The 23,074-nt window shown below is 41.2% G+C and overlaps 1 long non-coding RNA gene across 2 annotated transcripts in view; it reads right to left on the bottom strand.

Moving 5' to 3' along the window:
* Nucleotides 1-450: 450 nt before the first annotated feature.
* Nucleotides 451-23,074, bottom strand: part of LOC139671267 (uncharacterized) — a 142,963-nt gene continuing 120,339 nt past the window's right edge. The window contains exons 3-4 of one of the 2 annotated variants that reach the window (XR_011697704.1): nt 21,474-21,624; nt 451-798 (exon numbers count right to left, since the gene is read on the bottom strand). This is a non-coding gene — a long non-coding RNA (uncharacterized lncRNA). Of the gene's footprint in view, nt 799-21,473; nt 21,628-23,074 lie in introns of both variants that reach the window. The other variant, XR_011697703.1, reaches the window with a different exon arrangement.

A 23,074-nucleotide genomic window follows, 5' to 3' on the forward strand; every position in this document is an offset into this window, starting at 1 on the left:
CACAGACACATTAGAATGACTGTAGCAGGAGTATGCAGTGTTGGGGGGGGGGGGGAGGGTAGCAGAGATGGTCCCCACAAGTTGCTTTGAGCTGGGGAGTGCATGAGACAGAGAGATGTTCACTCAGAGGAGACTCGTGGCAAGAACTCGTTTATTGAGAAATCACAAGACTTTTATAAGGTCCCAAGGGGAAGGTGCTGGAACTGGGACTGGATTGGGCAAGGGCTCTGGAAGGGGAAGTGACTTCCATGCTCAGCTAGCGAGTGGGGAAAATGCAGGGACCAGACCCAATAGAAAACCAGGGATTGAGGATAGACTGGTGAACTAACCAATGGGGTTAGGACAGCGGCGGAAATCGACAGGGGCAGCAGCCGCATCACCTCAGCGACATGAGGCAGTGCCACCAAAGGTGGTGCCACCTCAGCTCCTCCCACTGGGCGCAGCCCCAACTCCTCCCAGACCAGCAGGTGCAAGTTCCAGCAAGTTCTGGCTGCTACTGCATTGGCAATGAGGGAAAAAGGACCCCCACCCTGAGTGGGGCTGTGCCAGCCCAGGGAGAGACAATGTCTGTGCCAGTGTGGTGACTTATTGGGAAACAATGCCTCTGGGGAAGACAGGAGAGGGGCAGCATCCTGCAGGGGGGACACAGAAACTTTCTGAACTAAACACTGTACAGAGAAAACACGTAACTTTTAAACACCCACAACCAAAGTCTTATATATGCAGCTGGTCAGATCTGCTCCTTCCCAGTGCTGTCCTCCTCTGAGGTCCATTTTAGAGTTTTTCCACACAGAGTACCTGGAAGCAACAAATAATGTATCACATTTTCTGTTACATCACTCCACCATCTGATTAAAAATTTGAACTACTATGGGAAGAATCAGTGGGATAGTGTCAGTTTTTCAGAATTTGTAAATATCTTCTCCTGACCTGTTTCTCAGTAATAAAAAAGGGTATTGCATCTTCACAGTCCTAGCTCAAGAATGGAGTTGCCGTTAGTTTTGGGATCATTAACCTTGTTTAAAGGCAATAGTCATCCCTACAGGACATTTCCAAGAGAAGTAATAAGGATCTGATATGGCTATGTGTATGTCTGGGGCTCACATAAAAACAGTCTGTGTGTCAGTAGATAATTATTTTGTACAAGTTCTGGATGTTGGCCCAAACAAACAAAGGTATTTAGCAGTTGAAGCTACAGTTGTTTAATGGTGAAATGTTTTGCAAAGCCTTTCCAAGAGCTGTCAACTCTTTCAGGCTGACCTGTGGCAAGCTGAAATAAGATGGTGTATGTTTTATTTATGGAATTTCATTTTTATCTATTCACATATTCATTGTTTTGATAGACAGGGCAATCTTTGAGGGATTTTTTTCGAAAGATGCCTTTCCATTAGTAAATTGCTTTTGAGATGCAATCCACAGCAATGTCCAGATATTGAGCCCACTCAGGATGGTACCCAAGGAGTGAAAAGCCCTCACTAATAAAACTCTACGGTACCCAAGGAGTGAAAAGCCCTCACTAATAAAACTCTACGGTACCCAAGGAGTGAAAAGCCCTCACTAATAAAACTCTGCTGTCTATAACATTTGGGTATGACTGTCTTTTAACCACTCCTTGTTATCCCAGGTAAAGAATGGAGATTTTCTGCAATGAAGGTTGCATAATACTAACCAAGGAAGGTAAAGGAGTGAAAACACATTTTGCCACACAGAAGTAGGACAGACAATCCAAGAGAAGACTCTGTGTCAAAGACTTCTTCCTTATGGGGAACCATATCTGATAAAGAGGCAAAGGTATAGCAGATCTCAGAGCCTGGAAAGAAATACAGCACTTCTGTGTGACCACCTTGACATGATAGCAATCTGGCATCAAGTCCACAGAGAAAGTGACAATTCTGAAAACTATATAGGGTAATGTGTCACTGAAAAAGAGATTTCAGGCAAATCTAAAAGATTTGTTTTCTATACTATGCTCAGAAACGCATTCATGGTACTGCCAGCATAGATCTGCTAACTCCAACCAAGCCCTTCAGAGCTGAGAGGCCTTCATTTCACTGCTTAGGGGAGAAACAGAATTGCTCCATTCCATCCCATCTGGTAGACACATAGGGCAGGTCTGGAAGCAGTAAGCACAGTCAGGTAAATAGAACATAGAACATGACAATAAGGACATAACTTTACTTATGTATAAAGGAGAAGTAAGGATGCAGGCTGTCCCCCTTCAGCTGAAAGTCAGATGGATATGTCTCCTTAGTTCCTACTTTTCTCAGCACAAACCCTATCCTTTAAGGAATTACTCAGTCTTTAACATAAAAAAATGCAGTTGTTTGGCCAGAGCCACAATAAATTTGCATCTAGCTCGTGTTTTAGCTCATGCAGCAGACTCAAAATAGTTTGAGTTTATGCCTTTCGCCAGTGCAGCATTTAGAGGGTCAGAGATGAGCTACAACCTCAAGTTTCCTGTCACACATGCCAGTACTCAGGCCTTAGGGGAAAGATGCCAAGTGGTATTGATGGAGACGTCTTCATTTGGATGTCTCCAGGACAGCCAGAGAGTGATAAGTAACTGACAGGGAAAAGTTAAGTGGAAATTTAGAACTTTGTAATGTGATCTACTTTATGACTTCTGCTCTCCCCTGTGTCAAGACATACTCACTTCTCAACTACCATTGTGGAACTCCAGTGTAACATTACTGAAGTTCTTCATACTAATTCATATGTGCTCTGGTAAGAATTAAATTTGAATACAGCTCTCAAAAAGTAGCGTTTGCATATCTCACTAGAGCAAATGAATGGCACTGAGTCACCATGAAAATTGACTCAGTAAGCTAAATGCATAGTTTGACTAGAGTCAGCAAGCAGGATACTTTGTCTCCACTCCCACAGACAGAAATCCACACCAAGATTTTTTGGTGTGCAAATGAGCCTGATTTACTTTGATTATAAAACAGACTCATAGCTTAATAAAAGAAACCAAATTGCCTTAACTTGCATGTGCATGTGGAAGCTCCGTAAATTATGGTCATATATAATGAATGGAATAAAGCCACAAAAGTTACATGAAAGCAAATGTTCCAATCAAACTTATGGTATGGTGCAAATCTGAAGTGACTTCACCAATCCCAGTGAAGTTTCCCTGAGTTTACATTGGCTTAGCTGAGAACAGATTTTCCTCATTAGCATTCAGCTGAAACTTTCACATGACAAGCAGCATCATGAAGCTGATTTTTAAAGGTGCAGCTTTCTTCACATTACATGTAAGGTTCCTGCTCTTTGTGCAGCCTGAAAACAACATCTTGGAAAAATAACTCCTCCAAAGGAGACTCATAAGTCTTTAACATTTTGTGTCACCATATACTTCTACATGTGTGCTTGACGTATCTAACTGTTCCCTTTTCCTGGTACAACATACCCAGTTCCAAGCATCGTTGAACATTAGATTCCACCTGGATTTCTTCATCCAATATTTATTTCAGGGAAGGAATGTAGTATGTCCAACCAAATTATGAGTGTTGACATTTTCTACCAAGAGTTGAGACCACCTCTTTCAAACTTCCTAAGGTGCTATGTTCGGAGTAAAAGAATAACCCTGTTTTAAAATTCAGCATTCATCACAGCTATTGTTCAAAGCCTGACAAAAATGACAGAAAATCTGTGAAACTCCAGCCACCATATATTTAACATGCCAAGGGGTTGGCACTGCAGTCATGTGCTAGAGATTTGCTTCCCAAAGGGAGAGTGAGCATTTACAGGCAGGCAAGTAGACGCTCTGGCACAAGTGCATGATACAGGAGTGTGGTGTAAGTCCATCCTTCCAGCAAGCAGAGTGAAGAAATATCCCTGGAAATCATCACCTGCACCTGAGTTGATGCCCCTTTCAGTGACTGTAACACTGCAACAGCTCCAGCTGTGACTGACACGTTCTTCAGTGTATGAATCACTGGGATGGGTTTACGAAAAGTGTTTATGGGCCTGGCACAGAAATAATTTCTGCTGTTGACTTGTGAATTAAGTGAACTCACCATCACACACCATGTTCCTCTCTTCCCCGTAATTTTTGTTTCTGATGTTTTGAGCCATTCTGACAGGAGAAGATAAATCTTAACTTCGGTTTCATGTCTGCCTCTGAGCAATGACTATGTGTGGGAGTAACTGCTGGCAGAAATTTTTACCAGAGTTAGACCAAGTAAAGTCACTTCAGATTCACATTTCTCTTTCTCACGCATAGGAATGCTTCTATAGAAGGATGTTGTAATGAGGGTGTGACACAGCAGAATGTCAGGAAAAAACCGAATTTGGTGCTTTGTTTTTGGGGGTTTTTTTCCCCTTTTGTTTTGTTTTCCTAACATACAGAGACTTAAAGTAAGGGTTTAAAAAGTTATTGCCCTTTCCTTATACTAGGGGGGGCAGAAAACTATTTCTGAGATCCACACTAACCTCAGAAGAACCTCCTGACTCTCATACCTCATAGGAAATATTAATTACTGCCCTGCAAGTTTGTCCTGGATCACAGCAGCTGCCTTTTAGAGATGTGAAATTCTCACCCCACACAGAGCTGAAAATTTCAACAGGAGACAGGAGCATAGCAGGAACTTGACAGACTCAAACTGTTAAATAACCAAGATGCTTTAACACATAAGATCCAGAAGTCAGAAACACATGTCCACCATTGCCAGAGAGGGCTGCCACATTCCCTCTGGGCTGAGTCTCGAGTGGGCAATCAAAACCAGGAGCAGCTGTCTGCCCTTGAGGGAAAGCGTTTTGAATGGTTCTTGTTCACACTCTGTTCCACTCTTAAAGCTTCTATTTGCTGATGTTTAAAAACATACAGTGGAAGGAATGAGTGACTGCCACATTCTGCTCCTCTCTGAGCACTGTTTTTATGACAACAGGAGCTGGGTTAAGGGTGCCATTGCATGATGAGGAATGCAGGGCTCCATTCTTTAGAATAACTTAATTAAGGAAAAACAGACTTTCTGTTTACTGTCTCTCTAGAGTTTCCAGCTGAGAAGCAACTTGAACCTTACTCTGTTTCATGGTTTAATGCTGTTCTCCTTTCCCCTGAAGTCATGACTGAGACCCTTTCCCAGTGCTGGGGATGGGATGAAGTAATCAACCCAATTCCAAGGTTACCACGTGACGGGGCCTATCATTTTAGTCTTGTTACCAGTTGCAAAAGTGCACACATGAAGCAGCAACAAATAGAAGTGGCCAGGAGGACTGACTCTCCCTAGAACCTGAGTACCATTCTTCCTGAGAAAAAAGAAGGAACAAAATTTAGATTTTTGAATACCAGCATACTTTCCTTCTCCTTTCCCACAGGACCTTAGTTTAGGTTGTATTGCGGGTGTCACACTCGGGAGGCAAGGTGGGGGCAAAGGCACACCTGACTCCCAGCTAATGACAAGAGACTGTGACCTCCCTTTGTGCCCACTCACTGGGAGAGGACACACAGTGAGATAACATCATCTCCAACTGGAAATCATGCCCAAAGACTCGTGTGCAAACTGCTTGAGAAGAGGCAGGAGGACAAGTGAGCTAAGGAGTGTGTTTTGAGCTGAGACAGTTGAAGCAGATTTTATAAATTAATTTTGTATGTCAGACCAAAATATGAGCTAAGTAAGGGTAACTTGAGATGAGGGACAACTTGCAGCAGCTTCCAGGATTTCTTGATACTGAGCCAGGGAAGAATTTGGAGCTCCAAAGCCAGCTCTATCCTCTTCTTAACAGAGGGCTGTGAACTGTGAACTGGTCAAGTGATCATATCCCATCCTGTTTCATAGTATGAAGTATTTGGGAGATGTGGAATGAGGCCAGAATAAGAGCATAGGTGCAATGAAGAGTTTTCATCAGACATGCACACTAAAACTGCAGTTTTGCTCCAGCAAAAATATCTCATCCACAAGTGCAAGGAGAACAGCCCATCATAGCAGCCCTTACACTTCCCGAAAAGTCATCTCAAGTGATTCCTGGTGATAAAACATTTCATTTGCTCCACTTAGGGTCCTTAGATGATCAGATCAAATTTCATATAGATAAACTGCAGCCAGCTAGATAGAAAACAGTAAAATACTTCACTTGACACTTCCAATTTCAAGTTCAACTCAATGTCACAGAAATAACCTTGCTTAGAAAATATCTTTGAATCAAGATACTTAGTGACTCAAGTACATCCAACAAAATATATCTAAATAGCGGCTTTAACAAAATGATAGTGTGTCCAGCCTCTGCATACAATAAAGAGGAAAGCATAGAGATTTTCTGCTTGGGTGTGTTTAACTCTTTGATGAAATTTTTCATCTGCAATTCTAGACTTTAGGATTTTTCCCCAGAAATGAGCAGCAAACTCTGCCACACAATGCAGAAGTTTCTGCAACAGTTTTAGTGTGCTGCAAAAATTGAGCTTTAAAACACAACGAAGAAAACCAGTCAGTTGCAGTGGACAGGATCCAAACTATCTGTTTACTAGCAAGTAGAGAAAGCCTGTCATGATGGAAAAGACACAGCAGCAACCAAATTTTCATTTAAATAAACACCAGATACCAACCAGCTTACTCTTCCAGATAACATCCATGACTTACTGAGCTGTTGCAAAAACATAGTCCTTGTGTTGCTAAAAGAAAGTGAATGTTTGGTTTGAACACAGGTGCAAAAATACCTGGGAAGAAGCCTAAAGTCTTGAGTCTCATATCATTGTCAAAATGAAGTGAAATGGCAAGGAGAACCTACCACATGAAATACTTTCACATTTGCATTGTACAAATAAACAATCATGAGATTTTTTTAATTATTATTATTTTATTTTGTAGCTAAACCAATTACTTACTGAACCAATTGTCCATAAATTTACAATGTAGAAACCATTCAAATGAACTTCTGAATCAAACTGCTAGTGAAGTTTGCACTTTGCAAAACAAAGCCCCCAAGCATGCATAGTCATTCTCAAATTTTAACTAGGAGTCTGAGGCACACTTAGTAAGTTATTACACTTTTCTTTCTCTTTCATACAATGGCAAACAGACTTACTGCACCTGAGACTATGCAGAAACCTTCTGAAATGAAGGGAAAGACTCTCCATCTGAGATTAACTCAGCTGGTTAAAACTTGGTGCTAATAATGCCAAGGTCATGGGTTCAATCTCCTGCATGGGCCATTCACTTAAAGAGTTGGACTCAATGATTCTTGCTAGTCCCTTCCAAGTCAGAATATTCCGTGATTCTATGATCTGTGCCTGTTCTAACCAATGAGTTCAGAAAAAATGAAAGCATAACAAACCTTATCACTCATTTGCTTTCTATCCATATTGGTGGCTTGGCATTGAATACTTGTGGCATCCTTTCACATGAGGGATGTATGTAACTAATTGTAGGTATCTCAAGTGAAAGCATCTACATCTGCATGAGTCACATTTCTCTGCTGTCTCAGAGAACAGAGAATTAACCCAGTGCAATTCCCACAGACTGCATGTGATGCAGCTCAAGGAGGTGATTATGTTTGGTCACATGAACTTGACTGTATTGACACAGTCCCTTACGAAAGGCTAGCAAGTACACTGGATAGATAGGCTGGGGTGAAAGGATGCCATCCAGAGGCACCTGTACAGGCTTGAGGGGTGGCCCAATGCAAACCTCATAAAGATCAGCAAGGCCAAGTGCAAGGTCCTATACCTGAGTCAGGGAAATCCTCAGTATCATACAGGCGGGGTTGTCAATGAACCAAGCAGGACTTGGGGATACAATAGACAAAAAGTAGGTATGGGCTGGTAATGTGCACTCATATCTCAGAAAGGCAAACACATCCTGGGCTGAATAAAAAAGCAGCATGGGCAGCAGGTTGAGAGTGATGATTCTGCCCCTCTACTCCACTCCCATGAGACCCCACCTCAAGCACTGCATCCAGCTTAGGTCTCCAGTACAAGAAAGATATGGACCTGTTAGAGGGGGCCCAGAGGAGTGCCACAAAAATTGAGAGAGGGATGGAACACCTTTCCTATGAGGAAAGGCTGAGAGAGTTGGTGTTGTTCAGCTTACAGAAGGGAAGGCTTTGAGGAGACCTCCTTGTAGATTTTTAATGTATAAAGGGGCTTTATAAGAAAGATGGAGAAAGACATTTTGCTGGAGCCTGTACTAAAAAGACAAAGACTAATGACTTTAAAAGAACTTGAAAAGGACATAGATCATTTTTTTAGATGAGGGTGTTGAGATGGTGAAACAGTTTTCCCAGAGAAGTTGTGAATGCCTCATCCCTGCAAGTGTTCAAAGTCAGGTTACACAGATCTTTGAGCAGCTTGACCTAGTGAAAGATGCCCCTGTCCATGGCAGAGTGGGGTTGGCTAGATGATCTTTGAAGGTCCCTTCCAATCCAAATGACCCTGTGATTCTAGGAAAAGTAGTCAAATGTAGAAACCACACTGTTGTCACCTACTGCTAGGAGAGATTGATTCCTTCCACAACATCTGTGCTAGCCTGAGAAGTGTCAAGACTGAGGCAATTAACAGTGTGTGGTTCTTTAATGGCCAGGACAGCTTAAGTCCAGGCTCTGTGAAAAAGAAGCTTGAACTCATGTTAGGGTATTCAGTATGCTTTGAATTTGCTGCTACAAAAGGCAGGTTTCATTAGACAAAGACTTAGCAGGGTGGGTAGGTCCTGCAACTTCCTCCTGAGGGGAAGAGAGGACACTGATCTCTTCTCTGTGGTGACCAGTGACAGAATCCAAGGGAATGGCCTGAAGTTGTATTGGGGAAGGTTTAGGTTGGATATTAGAAAAAGGTTCTTCACTCAGAGGATAGCTGGGTGCTGTAACAGGCTCCCCAGGTAAGTGGTCTCAGCACTAAGCCTGACAGAGTTCAAGAAGCATTTGGACAATACTCTGAGGTACATGGTGACTCTTGGGGATGGTCCTGTGCAGGGTCAGGAGTTGGATTCAAAGGTCCCTTTCACTCTGCATATTCTGTGATTCTGTGAAGGATTTGTTAGCCCAGTCTTAACCTAACAAATACACATGCCCTCATTATCTTCAGTACACTTCTGAGCAGACACTAAATGCACACAACCAGTCAAAACAAAATTACCTTCTTCCTTTTTGGCATTACCTAATTAAATGTTTGCTATTCTGTCTGTATTGTCTATATCTGCATTAGCCTTAAATGTATATTGTGATCCCTGTACATGTGAAGACAACTACATTTTGAACACAGCAGCACCTATACATGATGGTCTTCATTCCTAATGCCAAGAAATAGTAAAGCTTTGAGGAATGCATTTCAACATATCTGTTCTACTTCTGTGAATATAATCACCATCCACCTTTCCATCAGAATTAAATGACAAAATTACATTCATTGGGAAAGGAAGTGAGTGGGAAACTACTGAAGTAGCTTCTGATTATAGTGGGCAGGACAAGAATAATGAGTTCGACTTGTTCGATTTACGTCAGACATTAGGAAATACTTTCTAATGATAACAACTGCAAAGAACAGGAACTGCCTGAGGATGCTGTGACACCTCTACACTGGAGGTCTCTAAAAACTAGTCAGACACACATTTATCAGGAGTGGCCTGGCTATAGGAGATTCTGCTTTGGGTATCTGTAGGTACCAGATAAACTTCTTTCAGCTCTATGATGATACCATTCACGCTTGTTCCCTATAACCTTTTTGGGGGGTTGTGGAACTGAAAGGAGAAATAAACTAGAGACTCTTTGGATACTATTCTTAGCAGGAAGCTTAACAGAAAACAGCAAAGTCTCTAGAAAGATCTCAGGATCCTAAAGCCCTCATCAAGTCACTCCAGCCAGCAGAAAAAATATAATCATATTCCCTTGCTTCACTCAGGTGAGATCTGTGAAGTGGCGGCCTTAACCCTCAGGGCCGTTCAGTCACCTGATGTTTGAGTTCTAGGAGATTAACAAGCAGCATGCAACGGAAAAGAGTAGAAAAATCTCCCAAAAACAACACATAGGGAGTGCAGTGATCTCTCATAGGCTAGTATTATAACAAGCCTGATACTGCCAGGGAAAATGAAATTCCACAAAGTGAAATGTTAGTGTATTCACCCATGAATGCATGACAGTTATGTAAGATAAAATGCATTATAAGCAGTACTGCATTTAGACATGCAGAGGCAACTACGGGAAAATTTTATGTTATGAAGAATATACATATATAAAATCTGGTCAGCAGTAAATAATGTTCCAAGTGCTTTAGCTTTTCACCTGTCATTCCTCTGTCAGGCAGGAAGGACTTCTGGAACTGATACAACTCAATCAGACACAGAGTTTAGATTCTCTATTTCCTTTTGTGAAAGGATAAATAACAAGGCTTACATGTCTTCTAATTTTTCAGTCTTGGTTATTTCCTACACACATATGCTTCCACTTCCTCCTTCATCAGCAGAAAATTTCTTGCATCAGGTTGCTGGTGGGGTCTGCCAATTTATAAAATTTTATACTATTTTAAAAATTAAAAAAAAAGAAATTATATGCAGTTCCAGTGGCCAGGTAAAACAATATACACAATGACTTCTGATTATCATTGTCTTTGGTGAGTATGTGTCATATGTAATTGATGAACAGTCTTTGGTCTGACATTCACTCGCACAGTAAAATAGTACTTTTGGTTAAATTCAAATAGCAAATAAAGATCTAAATACCCGCTTGTTCCCAAATTATTCAGGGGGAAAGGGAAATGGTCTCAGTTCTTTGCATAATTTATCACAATGTATAAGCTGGGTTTGAACTTTCTTTAAAATCTGGAAAAATCCTACAATACCACATATAGGGAATAAATTGCCAAAAGCTCTTGATTCCCTCTCAGATACAGATATGTTTAGAAGGGGATTATCAGAAGCACTCAGCACTGGCCAAATACTGTTCTACTAGAGTAAACAGAGCAAAAAATCCCTACATCAAGGTCTGAAAAGTCTAATATAATAGTATGTGAAGGAGAATTAAGCTTAAATGACATTTTCATTATTGCAATTTCACAGTGACATAGAGTTGTTTCCAGTGAAGGCCCAGTCCAGTTTAGTGTCATAGGAATAACAGAACAGAACCTTTCTCCTCATACCATATGTAGAGAATTTCCTGTGTTTCTCCTTTGCCTCATACTTTTAACACACACTATACAAACATGGGTGGAACATTTTCTGAATAAAAGGTTGTTCAAAGGAAAATGGGCATAAGCAATAAGTGAGAACACAGAAAATTTGTCCATACTAGAGCTCCATCTAGCTATTAACTCATCTTCTGTACCAAACACCAGACATAGCCTTGCAGATTACTCACCTTGAAAATGCACATAGTTATCATCCTGCTGGACCCAAAAGAAACATATTCTCCTATTAATGTGCAAATGAACAGTGTCTAATAGTGCTAATCAATGTTGCAGAGGGAAAAAAAATGTCCTTAAAAAGATAATGGTAAGTAGCTGATGAGCAGGATGGTTTTGTAGTGACTAGTTAGCCACCCTCCGTGCTGCCCACTGATGCTTCTGGACAGCTGTTTCATTAGAAGTTCCACATTAAGTCATACTGTTTTTTTCAAATGGAAAATTATCCAATTAAGAATCTTATTTCTTCTGAGCAGTCAGCTATGTAGGCTTAACTGAATTCAAGATGATGACTAAATCTTTTTAGCCTTTGTAATATATTTTTACTGTGTGCCCCTGTGTGAGACGGAAATACTTAAACTGATAATGACAACAGGGTGGGAAAGGTATGTGTCAGGCAAAATGCTGTGACTTAATTCCGATTTGCAGTGAGGCAGCAAGCTCAGGCACTGGCAGGAAAAACATCCCATTGAATCAGCATTTCCCAAACCAGTGTGTGAAACTGAAACATGCAGCAGTATTGCCAAGTTTTGCAGAAGAGAACAAAGGATGCCTGGGAGTTGAATCTGATCCTAGTGCTTAAAATCTTTCAGTATAGGATGCTGCCCTACTTCTGATTCTTTGGTTAGCTTATGTTGCACTGGCTTGGGTATCTCTCCACAGCACTACTGAACATAGTGCAGACAGGCAGACTCCTACTTTTTTTATTCATCAATTCTCCCCACATTTTGTTATTCCTGCACTCTTTTATCCATTTTTAGGATAAGTAAATAAACTCTGCTTAGATCCTATTGAGCAGCAATAACAGTCTAAGCCATGGGAGTGGGAACATTTCCGCATTTGTCTTGCCATGTTTTGCAAGGCATGCTGCTGAAGGGAAGAGTGTTTGCAGGGAATTCAGTGGTCTTGGCTTTACCCAGAGAAAATTTCTTGCTTACTGGGGAGGTTTTGAGAAAAGAAATAATTCTGTGACCCTGTTACTGAGAAGCTTCAGGCTGGTATGAAACTATACCTGCCAATCCTTTGCAAATGGCAGTCACTTTAATGCCACTTGAGAATATGCTTTAGATGTTCCTCTAAGACACTGCACATGTCTTGACTGGTGAAGCAATGCAGTTATTACAATTGACCTAGACTTAACCTTTGATCCTTGGAGAAGAGCTCTTAAGTCATTTTTTATTAGTCATCTCTTCTAGGTCATGCCTCTGCATCTTCCTCTGTCACAATCCTTTTCTAACTCACCTTCAGGACAGATGCTGGTTGGCTTCTAGCTGTATATGCCAAGGGAGAAATACACTCCACCTACTTGTACTAATACCCCAAGGGCCCCACTTATCTTTCTGAAGGTAGCTTGGGAAAGTCTAGCAAATGCAGGCAGGGCTGTGTTTTATCCCTCTGAAGCCTTTGATGAGAATACAGATTGCAGCACACAGCATAAGGTTGATTTAAGGAATGGCACCAGGCAGCCGATTCTGAGGACAATCCAAGTTAGTAAAGCATTGGCTTGAATGTCTGCTTAGACAAACAGCTACTGCAGCAATCTCCTGGTATAGGCACATCCCTGTGTTCACACAGCACCCTGTGGACTGGGGTCCTTCCAGCCTGTGCTCGGAGATGCAGGTGATAAACTAGTCAAACAAGGATGGCAAAGCCACATTCATTGTCATGGTCTGCAGGAGATACAGACAGAACTACCCAGGCCCTGAGCCTGCCATCAGGGGAACTCAGTCTCCCACGCCTTCTCCTGTGCTATTGCCAGAATTTCTTTACAAATCACAGCCTCAGGTAATGTTACTTTCCCTTTGATTACAATAAAGACCCCACTGGCTTGCCCAAGTTCATTTCTTCAAAAAATACTCTTGACATGGTATAAAGATGTACAAGGATGAACAGCTTTCTCAACCCTCTGATGTGCCTACCAACATCACCAGGTACTTACCAAAGCAGGATTTTTTTCATTCCCCTCTTCAGATGCACAGGAGAGAAAAAAAATAACAAAAGGCTCATGGGTCAAGGTAAGGACAGGGAGAGATCACTCACCAGTTACCATCAATGATGAAACAGTCTTGACTTGGGGAAAATAGTTTCATTCATTCCCAGTCAAATCAGAGACAGGATAATGAGAAATAAAACCAAATCTTAAAACAGCTTCCCCATCCCTCCCTTCTTCCTGTGCTCAACTTCACTCATCTTTTTCTCTGCCTCCTTCCTCTCCGTGGTGCAATAGAAGCTACAGTCAGGTCATCACTCATTGGCTCTCTCTCCTTCTTTCTCAGCGGCAAAACTACTCACAGTCTTCCCATCTCCAGCATGGGGTCTCTCTCATGGAGACAGTTCTCCATGAACTTCTCCAACATGGGTCCTTACCACAGGTTGCAGTTCTTCATGAACTGCTCTAACTTGGTCCTTCCCACAAGGTGCAGTCCTTCAGGAACAGGCTGCTCTACATGGATCCCTCATGAGGCCACAAATCCTACCCCCAAATCTGCTCCAGCATAGGCTCCTCTCCCCACAGGGCCACAGGTCCTGATGGGGTCCTTCTCCAGCAGAGGGTTCTCAGCGGGTCTCAGCCTCCTTCAGGCATCCACCAGCTCCAGCACAGGGTTTCCTATGGGCTGCAGATGGATCTCTGCTCCACTGGGGACCTCCATGGGCTGCAGTGGCACAGCTGCCTCGCCATGGGCTGCACCATGGGCTGCAGGGGAATCGCTGCTCTGGTGTCTGAAGCACCTCCTCCATCTCTTTCTGCACTGACCTTGGCGTCTGCAGGGCTGTTTCTGTCTCATATTTTCACTCCTCTCTCTGGCTGCGGTTCAGCAACAACTTTTCCCACCTTCTCTTATCCCATAGGCGCTACCATTGTTACTGATGGGCTCAGCCTTGGCTGTGGCAGGTCCTCTTGGATGTGGGGGAAGTTTCTGGCAGCTTTTCACAGAAGACACCCCTGTAGGTCCCTGCTATCAAAACCATGCCACACAAACCCAATGTAATAGCAATTGCATGGCTGAGGAGAATGGGAACTCTGGGAATAACCCACAGGACATCACATCTCTTGAGCAGATAGGACAATGCTGAAGTGCTGTGGAGAGCTGCAAGCCCCAGCAGATTTTAATAGTTTTCATACTCTTGTATTTGGGGATTGAACATAGTTCCCTGCTAGCCTCTTGATGAAACGCCCAGCTCAGGAGGCTCAACATGCTTCCTGACAGCAGACCATCATCCCTCACTGCTGTGGCATACTGTAGGCAGGCATTGCCTTGTGTGTGTTCATTTTCAGAGATGAAATTTTCTCTGGGCTCTTTGGCTGCATTCTCCAAGCAGTTTGTTAGTGAGACTGGCCCATTACTGCTCTTCCTGCCTTGGGAATATCCTCTGGGGATGATTAAGAACATTTGACTTGCTACAATTTTCAAATCAAATGCATAAAGCTTGATCAATCCCTAGTAGTGACTCTGCTCATTTTCAGGACTTGGACATCTCAGAATCTGAAGAGTGTATTTTTTAATGGCAGCATTATCTTGACTACCACAGCACACAGTGGGGGAAAAATATGGGAAACACACCAGGCATGCAGATGGCTTTAAACACAACTGTAGCATCATGGACTGCAATAGATCTAATACATAAACCATGGAGAATTAAAGCACACATCACCTTGACCCAGCTGTTAATGGGATCCTCAGCATTTCTTACATGGGTTGTTAGTCCAAAACCAATGAAATAATTCATCACTGACTGCACACCACTGGCTGTTTATTTTAAATGAGAGGGATGAGAAGCACTGTTAGCTAAACTCCACTGTTCTGCCTCACTTTCAACACAGTGGATTCCAACCCAGGTCTGCTCAAGACTTTTCAGAGACAGTACAGAGTTCTGTGTCCCATTAGAGACAGGTGAGAGCTGGCTTGTCTGGTTGCAGGCAATGGTTGCAGTGGGGAAGAGTCTGAGCAGGGCTGTAGGGCCGTGCCAGGAAGTTGCAGCTTAGGTGATGAGATGCATAGAGTACCAATGTTACTTTTCCTTCCCCTTTCCCAAGCATCCCAACTCCTCCCTTGATTTCAGCCTGCCTGTCCTGTGTCCTGACGTACAGTGACTAAGCATCATAATCATTTTTGCACCCAGCAGTCACTGCTTTGCTGAGTGCCTGACACTGACCCTGATTCTGACTCATAAACTGTAGTGGGAAAAGCAACTTCATCAGCTGAGCCAAAGCACAGAGTCTGAGAAGGAAAGGTTTGCTCTAGGGCTTGTTGAAATAATAACAAGGCTTCATACTGGTCTTGGTGGATCAGTGAACCAATCCCCATGTGGAAGCCTGCTTGTTTCAAATCCATCCCAGTAAGGCTAAATGATAATATCAGCTGCTTTGGGGATTTTTGCTTACTGTTTTGTTTGGGTTATTGGCCATTAGAAACAGCCTCTTTCACATCACAAACCTAGGCGTCAGACCCCCAGTCTACTTGCACACTTTGTTTATTTTTCTCAAAAACAACAGTGAGTAGCCCTATTTTAATGTGCTGTGTCATAGTCAAAGAAGTCAACTAATATTTCCCTGTAAGGGCTAGTATTTATTATATGAATCAACTATCAAATTAATCTGACAAGTTAATCCATTAACTTAACCTTTATCTAATAAATACCAAGGAGAGCAGATTTCTATTGATCTTAGCTGTCACAGGGACTTCCGACTCCTTAAACTCAGTACTGCCTGTAGTTACTGGGGCTAACAGAGTTAAACCCATCACATATGCTATCTTCTTTCTCATGTCTTATAAATAATTCCCTGAGTTGTTCCTCTTATCTGCTCCAGCCACCTCTTCATTTACTTATTTGTTTATACTTATCCTGTGCTCTCACACTGAGTTCATCCCTTAAAAACTCCATCGAGCTGTTTTCTTCTTCCACAGGATTTACCCCTTCTAATCTGATGGTACATTTCTAAAGAAGCTGTACCACAAAATAGGTCTACCTGTCTCCTGTGGTCACCATTTCTGGGCTGTCAATTGCACAGGGGCCAGACAAAATCCCCCAACATTATTTGGGAAATGCTCTAACACATTTCACTGGGAATCACACTTCTAGGGGCTCATCTCCCCGCTGAAAGGCAGTATAAGAAAGGCATTATGGACATAGCAGAATCAAACAGAAAGTAAAGCATCTTCTGTCTGTCAGCAAGCACTCTGTTTATTCCAGAATTATACAGTTTGATTTTAGTTTGAAAGCAAAACTTTCATCAGACATTTCCTATCAAGCCCAGATGTGGTGTTCAACCTAATAATAGACTCCTCTTAGCCTTTGACATGTCAGGTTTGGGCAAACAAAAGAATTTCTCAGACAGAGCTTCTAGAGCTGCTGCAATGCAGTAATCAAATTTCAAAATGGGAGGAATAGCAGTGGGTGGACTAACCTCCATTTAATTCAGCTTGGCTTTGTAATCTCACCTCTATCTACTAAATCTGTTTGATTTTACCAAAAGAATTTCCTCTCTCAGAAGTTCTTACCCCTCCTCCCACCCTCCTTCTCCATGATCACTCCCTCTGTTTCTGTCTAAATTTTGGGTCATTTGTGGCACCCATCAGAATTTATACCATTTTATTTACAGACTAAAAACACACAGTGAACACACTCAGAAGAAGAAAGCATCTTCTTCCTGCTTCTCATCCCTCTCAAGAAACCCACATGCAAGCTGGATTTCACATGATTGTTCTCTTGAACTTGCACTACTTGCATTCCCCTCAACAGGCAGTCTGAACATGCTCCTTGCCTCATGCAGCTTGTGAAGTGTCTCAAGCCTCAGTTTCTTTTGCTCTGGCCATAAAATCAACTTTTTGATACTCTATGTGTTAAAAATAACCCAAAAGCTGTGTCTTCTTGTTCTTTGGGGAAGATTTGTCTCACACCTTTTCTTCAAGTTAAAATTTTCACCTAGCTCTTAATTTGTAAGAAAACAGTAAATGGTTCACTATCACCATATTGACTTAAAGCTCAGATGTTGGAACAGACAAGCTTAGAAAGTCAATGCTGACATTAGAACATTTGTAAAGGTGATTAAAATCTTGAAAACTTCAACAACAGCCTGTTAATAAAGGTAATCAGTGGGTTTTTTTCTTTCCTTATTAGAAGAATAGGATTTGTGTTCCAAATATCTTTCTCCTTAAACAAAATCTGTCCCATTATATTTGTACTGCTACTTATTTTCCTTTTGTTTTCCTTTAGTTTTTAACTCTTTTAAAAGGAAAAACATCACCGAAAGGAAAAGGGAAGCTACACAAGAGCATAAATGTCAGGGGTATAAAGGAAGCCATCCTCAGCCACCCCTAGTGACTAATAAATGCCAGTAAAATTCATTCCACATCTGGAATGTGGTTTGTAGAAAATCCAACAAGTATAAATCACCACTCTTGATCAGAATATAAATCGTGACATGATGCAAATAATGCATAGCTTGTATGTTTGTGTATTTTACTGTGATATCAGGAGGAGGAAGGAAGGGCCAGGTGACAGGATACAGGGAAGTTAGAAAATAACTTTGTCCATTTCAAGAAACAATGCACTGTTTCCACCGGAAGAATATTTTTTAGAAAGGAAATTTACTCTCTCCTGCTTCACCACTTCTAACTCCTCCCCCCCACCCAGCTTAGGAACCTCCAGCAAGAAAGAAATTACGATATCTTGAACTCTGCAAACAGAAGGTCACGAAATACCAGCTTGGCTCTGCTGGCTACATTCACTTTTCCTTTGTACAGCAGTTATTCAGATCAGATGCAAGTACATGACCTGCTTCATCTCCTTGGAATATTTGCTCCTTCCCCTGTTGCTGCAGTTCACCAGCAGGTCACACCAGCAGCTTCTCACTGACTTTCAAGAGACTGGGTCTCACAACGGTGACTGTCAACGAATGCAGTCAAGCTAACACTGTTTTTCTTTCTCTATTTTGTCCTCAGGAGATGGTAAGCTATGTATGGCACACAGGCTTGATCCAAAGCCATCAGAAGCTAACAAAAATGAAAGGAAAATCCTCTGTAATGGTATCATATCATGAGGGTATGAAAATGGAGGCCTTTTCTACTCTTACTCTGAACACAGAGCTGTGCAGCAGACAGCAACAGCACAGCTTTGGTAACTGACTCAGTCTCTCTCCGATGAATCTTCTGTTTGGTGTTTTCCACAGAGCTCCTGATTCATCTTCAATATTCTAGACTGCCACAGAAAAAAAATTTTATTACAACTCGTGGTTAACTGTTAACCTGTGGATCTGAGATGTGTGAGCAGGGTCTCCCTATTCACCATTCATCCTAAACATACAAATGTTGCCACCTGTGTAATGCCTTCCTCATAGGCAGAGGGACTTTCACTCATCATGATAGTAAAAAATCAGAAAAGCTCCACTGAAATTTTCACAGTTTCTGTGTACATTATCTAGGGAGGGAAAAGAGATTTGAAGAAGCATGTGACAGAGGTTTTTCACACAAACAGGAGACAAATTCAGGACCCAGAAGGGTGGCTGTAAATGTGGAGTAATTCCATTTTAGATTTATGCATTTTTATTATTATTAAAAGCAGTTACATGACATAACTAACTGTAAGGTAAGAATGCCTTTGTGCACAAGAGCAGTAGGCTAAATCTTGGATCACTGATAATTTGTGGTGATTGCTTCAGGGAATTTTAGCGGGATCACAGAGCATCTATGGAGAAAAAGTAAACCTGCTCAGATATTGTATGAAGATTGAAGGATTTCCTATCCCCTAGAGATAATTTCTATTATGCAGCAGAGAGAAACCTCTTAGTCAATCTGTGAGACTTTTCTATCCTTCTAAGATATATTATTTATTGTTTCCATTTTCCTTACTTTAGGGACTCTTTATGCACAGCTATCTTGATTGGAAAACCAATACAGGCAAGAAATGCTTAATTGTGTGACTTTTCTGTTTGAGTGTGTCTTCTACCCTTAAGTATGGGAGATGAAACTGTCCTTGAATCAAACACTAAGGAAAATTTACCTGCAGCTTAAGTACTGTGATGCAGTCCAACACACTCTAGGTAGTCTACAGTGACCCCCCAAAATGCAGACCATGTGAACACTGAGTCCCTGGTACAAGCTGTCACACTCAAGATCTGCTTCTACAATGCAGCACTAATTAGTATTGCAGACAGTACACTCCAGTTTGACTGGATGTGCTTCTGGAAGGAGGATCCTGTATTTTTCTCTGATAACACAGGAACTGTCTTGGTGTCACAGCAACACTGACATATCTTGCTCATCTCTACAATAAACTCCATTACCCCTCTCCTCTTGCTATATTTAACCTGGTGTTTGGAGATTGTAGTGGTTTGTTAGTAGTAGTATTAATATTTCAATTAGGATTCCTTTGCCCTGCACTCCCAAGAATGTTTGGGGGTTTCTTGAGGAAAAAGTTATGATATTGCAGACACCAAGATCTCCTTAGGTGCTGTAAAGCAATGAAAAATATCTCTTCACTACTTCACATTTCACCTTGAAGAAACGTAGAGTTGAGGTCAGCCTCAGATGTGTTTCTGCTGGTGCCAGGTGTCAATAGAAAGCCCTTTAATGACTCATTTCCTAATTAAAGACTTCCATCCCCTGAAACACAGATTACTGCATCTTAACTATTCAGTGCACAAAGCTGAATAATCTGGCAGCTACCTACTGAATCTTTCACACCTACAGACTGGAGACTGTCAAGAGTTGTTTTAAAGCCTCTGAGATTTTTTTTAAAGCACCAGCTTTCTAAATACAGAAACTCTATGAACCTATGAGTTGGGTGCCACTAAATTTTACACACTAAATCAATTTCAATGAATAATTCAGGAGGAAGAAAATAAAATGCAACCTTCATCACAGGAGTGCGGTCTTCCAGTGGTGAGGGATAATCTGGTGGGAAAAGTATGCTGGAGGACAGAAGAAAGACCAGCCTGTTTTAATTTCTAGGGAGTAGCTGCAGTAAATTCCTTGTTCTCTGATTTTTATCCCTAATATAAACTACCTTGTGAGCTACTCATCCTTTAAATGTGATCTATAGCAACTGTATTGTTACTAAATCTTAAATCCAAGCTCATAAATTCATATAAACATCACAGCATCACAAAATTTGAATTTCTTCTGCAAGACTACCAGAAAAGATGCTTTTGATTTTGCGTTCAGCTGTAGACAGTCATAGTGTTTGAGTCACTGTGGTTTAATGCAAAGCCACTTCTCTGCAGAGGCATTTGAGCTCTCATGGGACAGGAAGAAGACTCTCACTTGAGGCAGTCATAGCAGTCTCATGGTCACATCAAAGCCATCTAAAACACAAGGCCTTCCAATCAACATTGGGGTAAGATTTTCAGCTACTGCAATTAACACAAGAATTGAAGGACTTTCAAGCAGGCACCAAACCCTATGGTCCTCAAGTTGCTATGGACATGAACAAAAAGGGCTCTCTCCAACTCTAAACACAGCAATAGATGGATACAGATGGGTAAGTGAAGGGAAACAATATAAGATTCATGAAAGAACAGTAGAGAAGTTAGCCATCTAGTCTTAGCTGGCTGTCCAGGCACAAGGGTTCGCTTGGCTGTACTGTGAACTGGAATGGGAAAGTAATCCAGCTTCTCCAAGCCTGGTCCTCTGAAAGCACCCAGAGCCACTGTACATCACAACTACCCAGGCTGCTGCCTTATCTCAGTTGACAAGGTGTTGTGCTAAGGTATGGGGCAGGAAAATAAAAATACTCCAAGCTGATCCTGTTGGTGAAAACTCTATACTGAAACAAGTGTTTCTGAGTGTTTCCCTCTGATAAGTAGTGTCCTGGCTTACCAACTGACATGTGTAAAAGTGTAGCACTACGGTGTCCATACAGGGCTACTTGAGCATGTTTTCCATGGGCCTTTCAGCTGTTGAGGCAGTGATAGCTTATGCATCATTAATGACACATGCACCTGAAACCACAATCTCTTGCCAGAGATGAATAAGTGGAGTTATGATAAGATTTATATTTGTATAGGTAACAAGAATATCCAAAGCTATAACTATTGTTACCTCCTGGTTGTTAAACCAGAGTCTTCAAAGTTTAAGCCAAAATCTAAGTATTACAGGTATAAAACAGACCTATTGGAGTAGGAGAGAAGAAAAAGAGAATTATCCCTTACCTCCCACCTATGAGAATCTTAAACTTTTCTCTAGACAGTCATTGCCACACCTTGGTGGAGATTTGGAACCAGATGCCAGATGGGTCTTCATTCAGTTCCAGGATGGCAGCTCTTGTCCTGTCTTCTTGCTTTCTGTTGACCATATGGATTTCTGCTGGAATGCGGATCACATAATTAGTGCCGTAGTAATGGAGAAGGGATTCATCATGATCATTCCTGAACCCGACAGGGTCTTCAAAGTTTCTGAAAGAAAACAGGAAGCTGCCAGAAAGAAGTGGACATCTCTGGTCCAACAGTTGGCTCTTTTGTTTGAAACCAAGAAAAGCACCATTCAGGACTCTAATTGATTAAAATTGAGTGCAATTGCCAGAGCACCAATAATTGCTGGAAGGGGGCAACGGTCACCCTAACGCGTTGTCACTTCAGAGGAAGTTGAACACTAACAACCGATCAAGCAGCATTAGTTAAAAGTAACCTTTTAATGACCCCTGATTTCTGCTTGAGGAAATATTTCCTACAGAGTTTCTATTACTTTTTTCAATGCTAGTGCATATGTCTTTCAATACCTTGTTTATTTCAAATTTTAAAATATGCAGAAGTCTTCACTTCTCCATTCTGGCTGCACACTAAATACTTTCTGTCATGATTTTCAGATGAAACCCAGGAATTCTACAGCTCTTTTAAATTTGTCCCATCCATGCTGCTTGTTCACAATAAAACTTCTTTTTCTAACTTTTCTACAGCTGCCATTACTTTTACTTGTTTTGTTTTGCTTGGTAACCTACTCCCAACTGACTCAGACTCCCACTGCCTTAGTTTTATGTTTTAATTCACTAGCTTATGTGTAACATACACTTCTTCCTTTTCCACAATGTTATGTTCAGCATTGCAAGAATGCTTCTGATAGTCCCATAAACTTTATGTTTTCCTTACAGCCTGAAGGTTGGATTAACATGTAAACCCTGGAATCACCACTCCTATTTACACAGGGGAAAAAAAATGGTATTGCACTTCAGGCTTTTTCAGTAATGCTATGAAATTTAACACTGCTTCAGAAAACCTGGTGCAAATCAAATGCACTCAATCATATTTTGTTGAAAAAGTTTACCATTTAAAAAAAAAGTTTACTATTTTAAAACTTCAATGGAAACATATCTACACTTCAGGTCATCTGGATTTTTGTTTTTTTGAAGGAATTCTTTTCTCCATTGTGATAGAAACTATGAAAGTTTGATGCTACCTTTATTTTGCTTTGGTGACACATTTCTTATGTTCTATTACTCGAAGAATAATTATGCATATTAAAACACCTTTTTAAAAATTTCAGATCTATATTACAAAGAGACATGAAAACAAGAAGACGTGCCTTAAACCTCTAACATCTCTATGTGTTTGTATTTTTCTACTTCAGATTGTGCCTTGCCCTTGGCTTTTATATCACTTACAGTTTCATCTAAAAACATTCTAAAAACAGTTAAGACCCTTTTATATGTTTCCAAATCACCAAGGATCTCTAGAAGACTTTTTAAATATTAGAGTATTAATAAATAAATATTAAATAAAATATTAATTAAAATAGCAATTAAAACATCCCTTAATAA

This window comes from Pithys albifrons, chromosome 4, assembly GCF_047495875.1.
Source record: "Pithys albifrons albifrons isolate INPA30051 chromosome 4, PitAlb_v1, whole genome shotgun sequence".
In the NCBI taxonomy this organism is placed as follows: Eukaryota; Metazoa; Chordata; class Aves; order Passeriformes; family Thamnophilidae; genus Pithys; species Pithys albifrons.